The sequence below is a fragment of the Dipodomys ordii genome, unplaced genomic scaffold (assembly GCF_000151885.1).
Source record: "Dipodomys ordii isolate 6190 unplaced genomic scaffold, Dord_2.0 Scaffold28, whole genome shotgun sequence".
Lineage (NCBI taxonomy): Eukaryota > Metazoa > Chordata > Mammalia > Rodentia > Heteromyidae > Dipodomys > Dipodomys ordii.
Window position 1 is genome coordinate 2747828 of NW_012267244.1, and position 15279 is coordinate 2763106.

The following is a 15279-nucleotide window of genomic DNA, read 5'->3' on the forward strand; positions in this document are numbered from 1 at the left end:
CGGGGACACATACACACACACACACACACACACACACACACACACACACACACACAGAGTAGAAAGCCAGGCTGCAGATATAGATCATGTAGTAGAATGACAGCAGAGCAAGTGTGAAGCCCTGACTTCAAACTTCAGAATCAGCAAAGAAAAATAATAATAATAATAATAATGACACATGGACTATGTCAATCTTTTAACTCAGTAAGAAAGTTTCATTTGTTGAAAATCCATGATGAAGTTACTGATTTGAATTTACAATTCTTTTCAGTAATTTCATACATAATCCAGTCCTTTATTAACACCTTTTTTACCTTCTACTGCACTAAATTTTTTAAGTTCTAAGAGGTACCTCATCTATGATTAACCCAATGATTAACTTTGAAACTATATATTTCATATTCAAATCAAGGAGACATAACAAATACCTTCTGTTCCCTATATGTCTTGTTTTATAGCACTGAACTTAATAACTTTATTATATCATTAACCATTTTTGTTAGTGATCTTTTAAAATTCATCTTAAATATAGAAATTCTTATTTTATCCCTGTTTTTAGGAGTTGCACAGCATTGGAGAAATTGGTGTTCTCTATGGGTTTTCAGATATAGGTTAGGAAGTGGGAATGAGAGTAAGTCCTTCTTAAAAGAATCAGTGCTTCCCATTGTCTGTAAAAATTTAGAAATCTAATAGAGACAAAAGGCAGAAAAGTTGTATGCAATGTCATATGCTGAGCCAAATATAATTAACCATAAGGCTCTTGACAAAAAGAAAATCTGAATTGCTATCTTATGGTATCTGCCACTCCCATCCAGACTAAATCCAACTGCCAACCAGAGAGCAATAAGCTGTCAACCTCAACACCACTATTTTAATGAGAAACAGAATCAAACATCCTGAGGAATTTTCTAAGAAAAAAAAACAAGAGCCATAGGAATTTAGGATTGATGGGAAGTTAAGAGGTCTCTGGTAATAAAAGAACCTACATTTAGAGAATAAAATTTTAAAACAGAAGTATCATAACTTCTTTTGAGACACTCAGAATTGGACCTGGAAACTCTCAAATGGTAGATAAGAACTCTCTGTCTCTTTAGACATTACCCCTCACTTCTTTTGGTTTTATTTTTGTTTTTGTCTTTACTTTTGCTGGTTCCGCCTAGGCTGGCTCTTCATGCCTGTCTCGTCCTAAATAGCTAGTATTATAAGTGTAAAACACCACATCTAGCTTGCTTGTTATTTTTGTTAATTAAATTTACATTGAGGGCTGGGAATGTAGGGTCCTTTACCATGCATCAAGCCCTGGGTTTGATTCCTCAGTACCATATAACAGAAAAACTTGGAAGTGGCACTGTGGCTCAAATAGTAGAGTGCTAGCCTTGAGCAAAAGAAGGTTAGGGATATATTTTCCCTCATTTGCAATGATTAGTATAAGCCTAAGTGAGTCCTGACAGAGAATCATAATAGTCCAAGAGCTATGAACATTTGACCATACAAAATGATGCTAATTGAAATGAACTCCAACACATGGAAGCAACAAGTCTTCTTTTTAGTTGTCAATCTTGATGTCGCCAATGCACTATCTAGTTCTTTCTTCTTATTTTATTTCATTTTTTCTTTTCCATTCATTTATCCTTGACAATCTCTGTCTTTGATTGTGGTACCCTCCATCTTGTATACGTATTTATTGGATTGGGGGAAGGAAAGAAACATAACAAAATGCTAAAAGAAGTACAAAAGATGACCCATTGAAACAATGATATTCACAGGACACTATGTTGGAAATGAACTTTACAACTTGGTGTGGGGGGGGATTGGGGAGAGGGCAGGGATCGTGGGAGAACAACAATGGAGCCGGTAAAAATGCTCAATGAGAAATGTACCTTATTCATGTAAATGTAACTGCTCTGTACAGCATCTTTACAATATTTTTTTTAAAAAAAGGAAGCTCAGGGACAGTGCCCAGGCCCCAAATTCAAGCCCCAGGACTGGCAAAAAAAATTACATGGAACTCACAATAAGGCATAAAAATGGTACATACTAATGAGGTGCCTGATGATGTTTTGAATATGTGCACGTTGTGCTGTACGATTTAAATCAGTTTAAACTTATCTACTTCATCAAACACTTATTGTTACTTTATGGTGAAAGCTTTCTAAATATATTTGTCTAGTTGTTGTTTTTTTTATGTACTATTCATTACTGTTACCTGTAGTCATTTTCTGGTGCCATAGCACATCTGAAGGCTTTACTCCTATCTAACTGTAAGGTAATACCAATTACTTAGCCTTCTTTATCCTCTCTCACACTTTCTGATATTCTTTTGTTGATCTTAGGTTCTATGAAGTCAATTTTTTCGGACTCCACATAGGAGCAGTACTATTCTTTGTGTGCCTGGCTCATTTTACTTATAATTATAATCTACAGTCTACCTTTGTTATTGCAAATCACAGAACCTTTATTTTGAGGGGTGCAGTACTAAGGCTTGAAGTCAAGGCCTTTGTGCTTGCTAGCTTAACATACTATTAAGCCACACCCTAACACTTTCTGCTCTAGTTCTGGTTTTTCAGGTAGTATCTCCATTTTGCTCAGGCCTTGGACTTCAATCCTTCATACTATGTGTCTAGGTAGCTGAGATTACAGGAGGTTGCTATCATGCTCATTAAGATTTCATTTTATTAAAAAAAAGACTGCCCTTTTCCCAGAGTGTGTTCTTATCATCTTTGTAGAAAATCAATAGATGTGGAAACTTAATTTGACGCTCTTTGTTACATTGGCATGTGAGTCTTTATTAATGTCAAAACCATGTTGCTTTCATGATGACACTTGGTAATGAAGTCAGGTATCATTGTACTTTCTGCTTTCTTCTTTTTGCTCTATTTAGCTTTGGATTTTAGGAATTTTATGTCCATTTGCTCCAAACAAATAGCATTCTCTGAAAAATGTCACTGATATTTTGGTAGAGGTTGCACAGAATGTATAGATCACTTATGCAGCACAGACATGTTAACAATATCATTTCTTCCTGCCCATGAACAAAATAATGAATCCATTTCTTGAAGTCTTCTTTAATTTATTTCTTTCATCAGTGTTTTATAGTTTTCATTGTGGATTTCTTTCCCATCTTTAGCTAAAGTTGTACTAGGTATTTTTGTAGCTATTATTTTAGCCATTTTTTATGACTTCAATAAAATGGATATTAAACTTTAGAGTTTCTAGCTGTGATTTTCAATGGTAGTTTCTCTACCATTTCTAATCACTTCTAAGTGGAAATGTTACCTTCAATTTCCAAAGGTCTACTTCCTTGCATTTAAAGTATTGATTGTGGCTGTTTAGTATGGTATCGTTGCTTCAGGTATTTTAATTGGAGACTCAAACCTTTAAGTCTCCAAGAATGTATACAAGAAACAGTGGACAAATACTAGTCATTGCAAATAAGGGAAACCATGGGACCTATGTTTCTTTGGGCCTGGCTTACTTCACTTAATATAATTTTTTCTAAGTCTTTCCAGAAAAGGTCAGATAAGTTGATGTTAGGTGAAATGAACCCCAAGATAAGTATTCAAATGTTTTCTTTTCTTTCATGCAATTGTTTCTAACATATTTATAAGATGATTTATTTGTTGCTTTGTATGTCCCTCCCCTGCTTTCACTGTATTTCATGTTGGTATAATTTGTGGAGGAGAAGGGAAAAAACAAATCGTTTAAATAGGGATAGAGGTGGACCCATTGCAACAATGAGATGTACAAGTCGTTATGTCAAAAAATGAACTTTACAACTTTGGCCAGGGTTTGGGGGGCGTAGCATGGGGGTGCGGGGGAGGGTGGGGGGGGAGATAGGAAGAGATGGGAAGGGGAAACAAAGGAGGAGGCAACAATGCCTTATGTACTCATTATCTTGCCCATGCAATTGTAACCCCTCTGTATGGTATTTTCACAATAAAAAAATAAAAAAGAAACAGTGGACAAGTAGTGACAATAATATTTAGAGAATTTCAAACCATTGATAAACAACGACAATATTTAGCTTCTTAAGAATGGCCATTAGACACATGAAGAAATGCTCATCTTCTCTAACCATAAAAGAAATGCAAATCAAGACTACATTGAGATCCCACCTCACCCCGGTTAAAATGGCTATAACCAAGAAATCTAGTAACAACAGATGCTGGAGGGGCTATGGCCAAAAGGGAACCCTACTGCATTGTTGGTGAGAATGTAAACTTGTTCAACCACTTTGGAAAGCAGTACGGAGGTTTCTCAAAAAACTACACATAAAGCTCCCCTATGACCCAGCAATCCCACTTTCGGGCATTTACCTAAACAATCACAAACAAGGTCATACCAAAGCTATCAGCACAACCATGTTTATCGCAACATTATTCACCATAGCTAAGATATGCAATCAACCCAGATGCCCCTCAGTAGATGAACGGATCAAGAAAATGTGATATATATGTATATATATACATATATGTATATATGTATACCACATTTTCTTGATCCATTCATATTTATGTATGTATACATACATGTATATATATACATACACACACACACACAATGGAAGTCCATGCCTCCATCAGAAAGAATAACATCACCCCATTTGTTAGGAAATGGAAAGACTTGGAAAAAAAATTATATTGAATGAAGTAAGCCAGGCCCAAAGAAACGTATGTCCTATGGTTTCCCTTATTTACAATAACTAGTAGATGTCTAGGACAAGCAAAACAGGTCAAAAGCTATGTACATATGACCATATATGATAATGTTAAGAGAAATGAACCCCAAGACAGGGACACTAGTGTTTTTTTTTTCTTTCTTGCTATTGTTTTTAACATACTTATAATGCACTAGGTGATTCTCTTGTTTCTTTTGTATGTTCTTCCCCCATGGTATAACCCCTGTTTTCACTGTGTCTGATTCTGGTGCCCTGCATCTTGAATATACATTTTTATAATGTGTGGAGGGGAAGGGGCACAACAAAATGCTTAAATAAGGATACGGGTTGACACATTGTAATAATGAGATGTACAAGACACTATGTTGAATAGGAACTTTACAAATTTTTGTGGGGGAAGGGAGGAGTTGCGGAAGTGGGGAGGGAAGGTATGGTAAGGGAAAGCAAAGGAGGAGGTACTAATGATTGATAGGAAATGTACTCATTACCCCACTCATGTAACTGTAACCCCTCTGTACAATAGTTTTACAATTAAAAATATATGGAAAAAAGATGATTAAAAGGAAAAAAAGTATTTAGTTTCCAATGAGCTTCAAATGTGTCCTTAGTAATGACTTCCTAATCAGCATATGAGTGCAACCTCTGATGGTAGAAATTACGTGGGTTTTGAGATAATGCTTGCATGAAAAATTACAGCCAAACCGATGGTAGGGATTCATTGAAGTGGTTCAACTGTGAACAGTTTATGGAGCTTCTAAATTCTAATAAATACTATTCATGAAATGACACTATGGCAACATTTTCATGAAGCAAATTTTTGGGTGCATAAGGGGAAGAAAAGGTGGGAAGTTATCTCCCCCCACGAGCATACACATCTTACTAATTAAGTCACGTGCTGTAATTTTATGTAAACAAGCAAGAATGCACATAAAAGTGCACAAATTGTATCATGAGAACTTGACCTAAAAAACAAGCATGGAATAGGGTAGTAAATTATCACTACATTGAAGGTGGTAACACCAGTAGTTTAAAATACGAAGTCAGCCACACAATGCAACAGCAACTACAGCCCCAAGCATTGTCTTCACTTGGGTGGCAGAGCAGTGTGGAGCCACACACTCCACACTGAAGAATTTCGTCTGTGGGGAATTACAACAAACAAATAAAAGCCACTTCATGGTATTTTAAAAGCAAACAGGCATTCTTTGGATAATGGAAATTGTGACCATAGTTTATATTTTAAATGGCAGTATTCTTGTGAAAATTGTGTTTTCTGTGGCAATCTTGTTTCCCTGAACTTCTAAAGCCATTGCTACTGGAAGAATTTCAGTGGAGGCTTACAGTAAACCAGCTACAAATTCCAGAATTGTTAAAAAGTTGTCACTCTGAATGTCCATAACTTGGCTGTCTAGAATTCATTAGCATTATAAATCCTGTGTAGGAATTCCCATGTCTTCAAATCAGGCAGACCCAGCAGTCTGGCAAAGCAGGTATTGAAAGTATCTAAGTAGTAGATACAATGAAAAGTCACTTGAATACTGACCATACCTGGAGATTTCTTGTGCTCTAATGCAGTACTTGTTTGTAGTATGGAGGTAGGGGTGGTTCTGTGAGAAGTCTGTATGTTGGGCCTGTGCTTAGTCTTTATGGCTTGGAAAATAGCATGGTATACATTTCACAGAATGATGAGGGGAAAATGAGTAGTTATCTGAGAGAGTAGAAGAGACAAAGAAGTCCTGATACAATCTGCCTTTAATTCAAAGGTAATTTTAGGCCTAGTGGAACTTTTTTGAAGTTGAGGCCAATAGAAAACTTTTATTAATCTTTAAAAACATAATATATATTTATACGTAATTTATTCTGACATTTTAGAATGATCAGCTGGTGTTTACCTGTATCTCTCATTTTCTTCAATCTGTAAGACCAATGACTACAAATTTGATTATTTTGCCCCTGTAATCATAAAATAAAAAAAGAAACGAATAAACAAAACCTGGTAGACATGTATGGAAAATACAAACGGATATACTTTTTCCTGCAAAGAAGAATGAAGGACTCTTTTACTTATTTTTTTTACTTTATTTCATGTCTTTCTAAGCATTTTGATTATTTCTTGACTCCTAGCAATGATCTGAATGCTTGAAATGCTGACCAGTATTTCATATGAAATGTTCTTCCTTGAAGCTTCAGGTTATTCACTTTTCCCTGACAACGTTAGTTCTGAACTACAATTCATCCTTTCAAATAAAAATGGTGAGCACATTGTTCTTCCAACTTCTTTATATTTTTATTTTTTAATATTATCTTTAAGTAGTTATACAAAGCAGTTTTAACTCAACATGTCAGTGTATGAGTATAATGCATCCTGATCAACGCCAACTTCTTTATGAGTTACAATGTATTTGAATTCATTCTTCTATATGAAGTATATGCTAACAGCAAAGCAATAATATTGGCTCCTCACACTAAGCTTCACTTGAAAGCAAACACATATTTAAGGTCAATGAACCTTGTAAAGGGTTCTTGAATGTCAAGGATATTCATGGAGAGTATTTCATTTATAGACAGATTTCCTGATATACTTACTCAAATCTTGTAATGATATGTAAACTCACTATTCTCATTAAAAATCCTAGGCCAGGGCATAAATATTATACCAACTAATGTCTCCGTCAGCAAATACTCATGAAATTTCTCTCATAAATCTGACACCATGCAAGCACCAATAAATAAAATACGAAACGAATGTGAGATCAATTTACCTTCAAATACTAGACAATATGATAGAATACGAATAAATCCCAAACATTGGCATCAAGTGCAAGACTTACTGACTTTCTTGACAGTCAGGAACTTTTTCTCTAACATATCATTTGGATTCTGTCTTGATAGTCTAGATCTCATTCCTGAGTTAGATAAAACTAAAATGCTTTCCTGTCAGAAGACATTCTAGCTATGATCAGAAGAGTAAGATAGTTGTTCTTCTTGATAGTTCGTAATGTGGTGTAACCATGAAAGTGTAGTGTAGAGGTTAAGAAGTAGATGGTATATAAAATTTTAATGCATCACACTGAAAAATTTCAAGTTTAACCTGTGGTTAGACATCAAGCTATTGTAGCTTCCTTTTCATGTTTAACTGTCTTATCCAAACAGACAAACAAAACTAGATAGGCAATTTTTAGGACATTCATTGGATGCTTCTAATTACACTCTCTCCTCAGTCCCTGTACAGGTTCTTATATATTTCCTTTTTCTAGAAATAAAGTAATTGCAGAGTGGACCTAGACTGTTCATGCAAGATTGGATACTGGAGAGAAAGATAGACTATTCCAGAGTAAGCTACTTATTTTATATCCAATTTCATTCCCAAAGCATGGCTGGTTTGGGGCAGAATACCCAAAGAACAGAGAAATTAACTCACCAGTAATTCCCAAATACTCAGCAAAATATTGCAGAAAACCATAACAAAATTTTCATATAGGAATTTATAGCACGACTGAGAACAGGTACTTGTGGCTCATACCTATAATCCAAGCTACTCAAGAGGCCAAATTAGAGAGGGCTGTTGTTCTTGCTGTTCAAGAACAACCCAGGTTTTTATTGTGAACACACTGTACAGAGGGGTTACAATCACATTAGCAAGGTAATGAGTACATTTCTTATCAAGCATTGTTGCCTCCTCCTTTGTTTCTCCCCTACCATCCCTTTCCTCCCATCTCTACAACTGTATTCCTCCCACCCCACCCTTTACCCCCCTAAATTGTTAAGCTCGTTTTTTGACACATCATTGTTGCAATGTGTCAACCTGTATCTCTATTTAAACTATTTGTTTTTTTCCCTTCAGCTCCCCAAATTATACCAACATCAAATACAGTGAAAACAGGGGTTATATCGTGGGGGAGGGGTATACAAAGCAACAAAAAAGTCACGTGGTACCTTATAAATAAGTTAGAAACAATAGCAAGAAAGACAAAAACCACTTGTGTCCTTATCTTGGGGTTCATTTCACTTAACATCAATTTATCTGACCTTTTCTGCTTGTCTCAGACATATATTAGTTATTGCAAATAAGGGAAACCATAGGACCTATGTTTCTTTGCACCCAGGCATAATCTTGAGACCCCCATCTCAATCAATAGCTGGATGAAGTAGCACATGCAGGTCATCCTATCCATGTGATAAACAAAAGTAGGCAGAACATAGTCTAGGCTTGTCTGGGAATACACGGACACCAAAAAACAATGAGGGCCCAGCTTAAGAGATAGAGAGCCTGTAAGTGTAAGGCCTTTGTTCAACCTCCAGTGCCACTAAAAAAAAGTATTTATAGTATGATTGATAGTATCACTTTTGTCTCATGAAATTCTCAGTGTCAAGAAAAAAACTTCAAAAGCAAATGAGAATTCTTCATTCCCTCTTGTTATTCTGGTCTCCTTGTAAACGAGTTTTATGGCCTTGACGACTTATCAGATAGTTGGAAGTACAATCGTTTGAACTAGTCCGTGATATATTTCTGATATTTAAAAGAAGTTCATAAAAGACAATTTACCCTTACTGCTTTATCACAATTGAAGATATATGATTATTATAAGTGTATCTTAGAGAAAGACATTTCTTTTTAAATGATATACCCAAATAATGGCTTTATTTTCCTCATACTCTTTACTTTTGTCTATCAATGACATATCTTCAGCTGGAGTTCTAAACAGGTTATAAACTTCTGTCATCAAAAACAAAATCAATACCAAAGATAATGCCCAGCATTTCAAAAATCTCAGAGGTGTTACATTTATCATCTTCTTCCCAAGCCATAATCTGGTATCAAATGCAAAATGTCATTTTTCAACATAACCCTAATGAAATTTTACAAAATAATGTTTTATTTGATGAAATAAAAATTAGCAGCATGAAAGAGTTTGTGGCCACTTTTCCTGTCCATATGCACACCACTACTGATACACATTAAATCTTTCCTGTGTTTATCTTTATAAACCTCATATTTTTATAACCACTTACCTAATTAGAGGATTGAACAATGTATGGAAAATATTCTTTCTTCTCTTGCTACATGAAAATAAACATGCTAGCTGTTGCAAATATTTCACAAGGACTTTGGTTTCCTGAAATAGGAATAAGACAGGTATTAAAAGTTATCATAATTACATTAATTTTCATTTTATTTCTACTAGCAACTTTTTGTTATCAAATTATGCACTGTTACTTTGACCTATTTTTTAGATGTCTCAATGGATCTGAAAGGCAATAATTTGGGAACTAAAATTTGAACTTTCCTTTGCTATATTTTTAGTACAAAATAATGGTATTTAATGGAAAAGGTGAATCCAGTCTACACAATATAGAGCTGTTTTATTGCAGCAAGCATGTTTGCATTTCACAGATCTTTTCATCCTTAATTTTCTAATCACAGGCTGATGACCACTAGATTAATTTTTTACCAGTGAGTTTTCAAATTGTCTTCTTCTTGTTTTAGCTACGAGAATAAAACTCTTAAAATAACCTGTGTTAATTTAATTTTACAGTAGAAATACAGTTTTATTTTGATTTTGTAGAATAAAGGCTTCAACACTGTACATGGTATTGCAAGTCCTGTAGGAAATTTTTGAGATTCAGGAAACGTGAACCATAACTAAGTTCTTGGAAACTATGTGTCAGCTATGGAGGCTGTTGGCTCCTGGGAATGGAAAAAAGTGCCACCAAGAATTTCAACCAACATGAAGCAACTGTTCCCAAGAATGTGGCTTAAGAGTTTCAAAGGCAAGTCAGACAGTTAATGCATGCAGCTGTAGTAGTAGAAGGTGACCAGGAATAAGAATAGATGAGTCAGATAACAAATACATTACCACAAGGCAGGTTTGGGTTCTCAAGACTAACTTAAGCGTTACATGAAGAACGCACTTATTTTAAGAGAAGCAAAGACTAATAGGGAGATTACATTTCAAAAATGCTCAGTGGTAAATAAAATGAAAGTTAAGTAGTTGTCCAAAATCAAAAGAAGAGGGCTTACCAGTTACCTTGACAACTAGGAATACCTAAATTCTGTATGTTCTTTTAAGTATAGCACATATGACAATTTTAAATCTCACTGAAATTCAACTACAGAGTTCTTCCAGAATAAATTAGCTTCCAAAAATCAAACATTTTCAGAGAGCCTATAAAAAAAAAGATAAGTGTGAAGTGCAGGCCTTCTGTGGAATCGCCAAAATCTCTTAGCTCTTTATTCTTCTTTCTAAAAAGTTTCTCTTGCGAAATATATTTTCAAGAACATGCAGAAAATAAATGTAGGATGGGCCAAAAAGTATGAGGCTTGAAGCTCTGGTGACAACTTAGAGAATATAAATGTTATTTGACTTCCTCCTATCTCCTGTTAGTGAACACATTTCATTATTTTGTAAGGAAATGAAATTTGACTAATATCATTGTGAATTACTTATATAAATTAAATATGCTACTTCTACAGAAAACTTTAGGTCAGCAGCAGATGTTAGTAAATTCCTGCAGAAATGCATGCCCAGAGAATGTTGTCTTTTTTTTTTTAAATGGCAGAAATCTGCTAGCTATTCCTGCCTTATCTGCAACAGCTGAGCAATCTTTCAGTGCCACGCGGAGACGGAAAACTTGGCTCAGATATAGCGTGGACAAGCTTGCCTTAATCACATTGCTCTTTTACATGTGCACAAGGACATCAACATTGACAGTACAGAGTAAAGCAGCCATTTGCTGAAAACAACTGTCAACGTTGTCAAGTTTTTGGAACCTCTTCTAATGTGATTTGTATGACAAATCTTGTGGCATTTTGTTTGTCAGCAACAGTAGTGAATTTCCATGGATCTGGGAAGGAAGGAGAACCGTTCAGAAGTGGATCAGGTTTCTTTACACAGACTGCATTAAGGGAAAACACTTATTAATTTCAAAATGACAGATTTCAAATAGAGCTGGAATCGTTGTAAGTCAGATTTCATTTCAAATGCCTCACAAATGTATCCCTACACACACACACACACACACACGTTAGCTCAAATCTTGAAAAATCTGCAATAATACCTCAATTTTATTTTACTGCTCTTTGAACTTCAAAAACGGTTACTGTGAAAAATATTAATATTTCTTAAGGCTTAAATCTTCAGCAGAAATCAATAGATTGTGCTGTATGTGCGAGTAGTAATATCATTGCTTTGCTTAAGAATTAAGTGTCGGGGCTGGGAAGGTGGCTTAGTGGTAGAGCGCTTGCCTTGCATACCCGAGGCCCTGGGTCCGATTCATCAGCACCACATAAGCAAAAAGAAAAAAGCCGGAAGTGGCGCTGTGGCTCAACTGGTAAAGCGCTAGCCTTGAGCTGAAGAGCTGAGGGACAGTGCCCAGGCCCAGAGTTTAGGCCCCACAACCGGACCCCCCCCCAAAAAAAATTAGGTGATAAAAAATCGCTGTAATAATTTATATCTAACCTAGTGCATAGCCGTGGTTTTTAAAAAAACAGTTTGTCTATTAACAAGTGATTGCAGAGCTCTGTGGCTCATTACCTCTTCAACGTTTCCCTGTTTACTACTGTGAGGTACATTGCATTTCCATTCAGCTATTTCTCAGTGTGCTTCATTCCAAGGTATTCCTCCATGGAGCTGTAGTCACATGTATAACAGACCTCCACTTACACACTGTGTACATACCAACAATGCCTTTGCTGCCTGATGCCAGAATACTAGCCCATTCAAGAAACATAAGGTTCTTCACATCTACCTGAGTTATGGTTCTTTTAGAACAGATTTGCCTGAAAAAAATCTAATGAGGGTTTTCTTTTTTTAATGTGTCAGTTCATGTAGATCTAATTAGAGAATTCCCTCCACGCTGACCCATTTCCTCTGTCCACAAAAGTATGCTCAACATAACACCTAGAACCACTCTCAGAAGTACTAGGTACTTGCTACTTCTCTAACTGAATTGAAAAATGATAGACAAAACAGACACTCATACTATGAAAGATCAAAGTCTGTACCTTACACTCTTTAATATATAGTTCTCTGTATGTCATTTTTTCCTTTTTATTTATCTGGAAAAGTGTTAGAAAGTCCAGAGTCACCATAAAAATATAATGCAAGCTACAGCAAGACACATAAGGAGTATAAAATTTAAAAGATAAAGTTGATGAAGTTAATTTCAATACTATGTTTTACTTTACCCAAAAGATATATAATATATTCATAATACAATCAACATTAAAATTTTATAATGACACACCTTACAAATTCCTTTTCTTTGTACTGGATCTTCAAATCTTGTGTAAGTTTTACACTCACAGCATATCACAACCAAAACAAGAACTTTCCAACTGCTCAATGGACCATGTAATTAGTTGCTGAATGTATTTTTTCTTCTAATTTCTATGAATCCTGTTGAGTTATAAGTTTAAGTGGAAACAATTTTCATGAGACTCTTTACATCTAGTTCTTGTTAACTCTGCTTGCAAGACAGAAAAAAAATTCTATGCATATGTCTATCTGTAATTGATAAAGGAAATTGAAATTTTTCCTGTTGCTATTTAACAAACTTTAAATACACATCACTTGTAAGCAATTGCTAGTGGAGAACTAATGGTAACTTGGTTTCCTTACAGGAATAAAAAATGACAATTGAGCTATTGTGGGGAAAATAACCTTCTTCAAAAACTTGAAATTTGAGAAAGTGCTTTGAGGTACAATGATTCATAGTAGCTATAATCTTTTAATTCTATTAGTTTCAAATACATTTATCTCAAATAAGGCAAGCTAATATCATTACTATGTAACAGCACTTAATTAGAAAAACAAGCATTTTAATTGATCCATTACGTTTTCTATGAAACTTGATTCTTGTAAAGAATTCCATTATAATGTGTTCTCTGAAATATTAAGTAATGACTTCCCAAGCCAGTCAAAAAACAAGTTAATGACAACTATTATCTCACCAAATGACTTTTATGCTGCATGTTGAGCATTAAAGTTCTAGGAACCTAAGTTTTCTAACACTTTGTGCACTTGCTTATGTGACTTTAGGTTAAGTCTCTTTTCATCGAAGTCTCATTTTCCCTATTTGACCTACAGATAGTTTGCTGTACATAAGATCACATGGAAACTATGCACACAGAAAAATACATTTAAAGGACGGTGTTCTCTGAAGTTTAAAATTTTTGCTGAGTGCCTTTGATTGCTTCAAATTTCTACACTTTTCTTTTTTAAGAAATTACTAAATGCTGATTAAAGTTATATATGGAAAATCTTGATCTACTCAATTTTTAATATCTATTGTCTGATCCAGGCACCAGTGGCTCAAACCTATAGTCCTATCTACTTAGGAAGTTGAGATCTGGAGGATAGAAATTCAAAATCAGCCTAGAGAGAAAATCTTTCTTGACACGATCTCCAAAATAACCAGCAAAAAGTTGAGTTGGAAACATGGCTCATGTAGAGCACAAGTCAAGTAAAAGCAAAACCCTGAGTTCAAACCCCAGAATTGGCAAAAAAAAAAAAAAATCTATTATCAGATACTTTATGTAGAGTGAGTCATACAATGATTTTCACAATATCATATTTTCGTGATTACTGATTGCTTCAAAATCATGGCCTCTTTTTCTTCCTCCCATCCTGTTTTCTCTCTTAGTTGCTTTGCCTTCTTAACCTCTTCACCAAATGCATGTTTAAAGTAAAGGTCAACTATAACCAAACACCTTTAATTCCTCTGCTTTTGTTATTTATATTCATCTTGGCACTTTAGAGAAAAAGTTGCCTATAGCAACAGAGCTTTGAACTTTTTCTTTACCAATGATCATTATTCTGTATATTATAGTTATATAATTTATTTAAAATTATAAGTTTAACATACAAAATGTACCATCATAAAATACCTTATAAATTAATCTAGAAGAATTTAGAAGTATTAGTGGCTATCCAACTTATTTACTGTCCTGGCAAAAGAAGAATCTATCTAAACCATGATCTAAAAGTTGGGAGGGGGTATTAAATGCCTTTAAAGATGATCTGAATCACCATTTCCAGTATTAGCTCTACATGCCAGCTGAAACTCTGCTGATTAGAGCATCATTACCAATTGCCTTTCTAACACCCCAATGTCTATTGTATCTCATTGCACACTGTACACTATTGGTATTTAAGCAAAGCTAAGAAAGCAGGGGCAGGAGGGGGGGAGATTCTGTGTATATAACACACAAGTCCCCAAGAATCCTAATTCCCAGAAGAATGTAAGAATCAGGTACTCAATGTCAGACTAAATGGTTTCTTAGAGTTAATGTGTTTGGTGACCAAAGCCTCATATAATTCTCTTGTCCAGAGCCAGGGTTACTCAGCTGTATAATAACCTCTAAAATTTCTCATTTGCAAAGGATTCAGAATTCATGAGTTTAATTTTGCCACTGATAATATAAAAAGTGCATTCCATATAGTACTGAGCAAGCATTCAGTCTCAGCTCCCACTTTAATGAAATTCTAATTGTTTCTAAAAGTTTAGGAAGGATAAAATGGTTAATCTCCATGATGACAAAAGGAAGCCAGGAAAATAAAGTGACACACTTGAATGAACTGTGAGGAAATAAAGTGCAC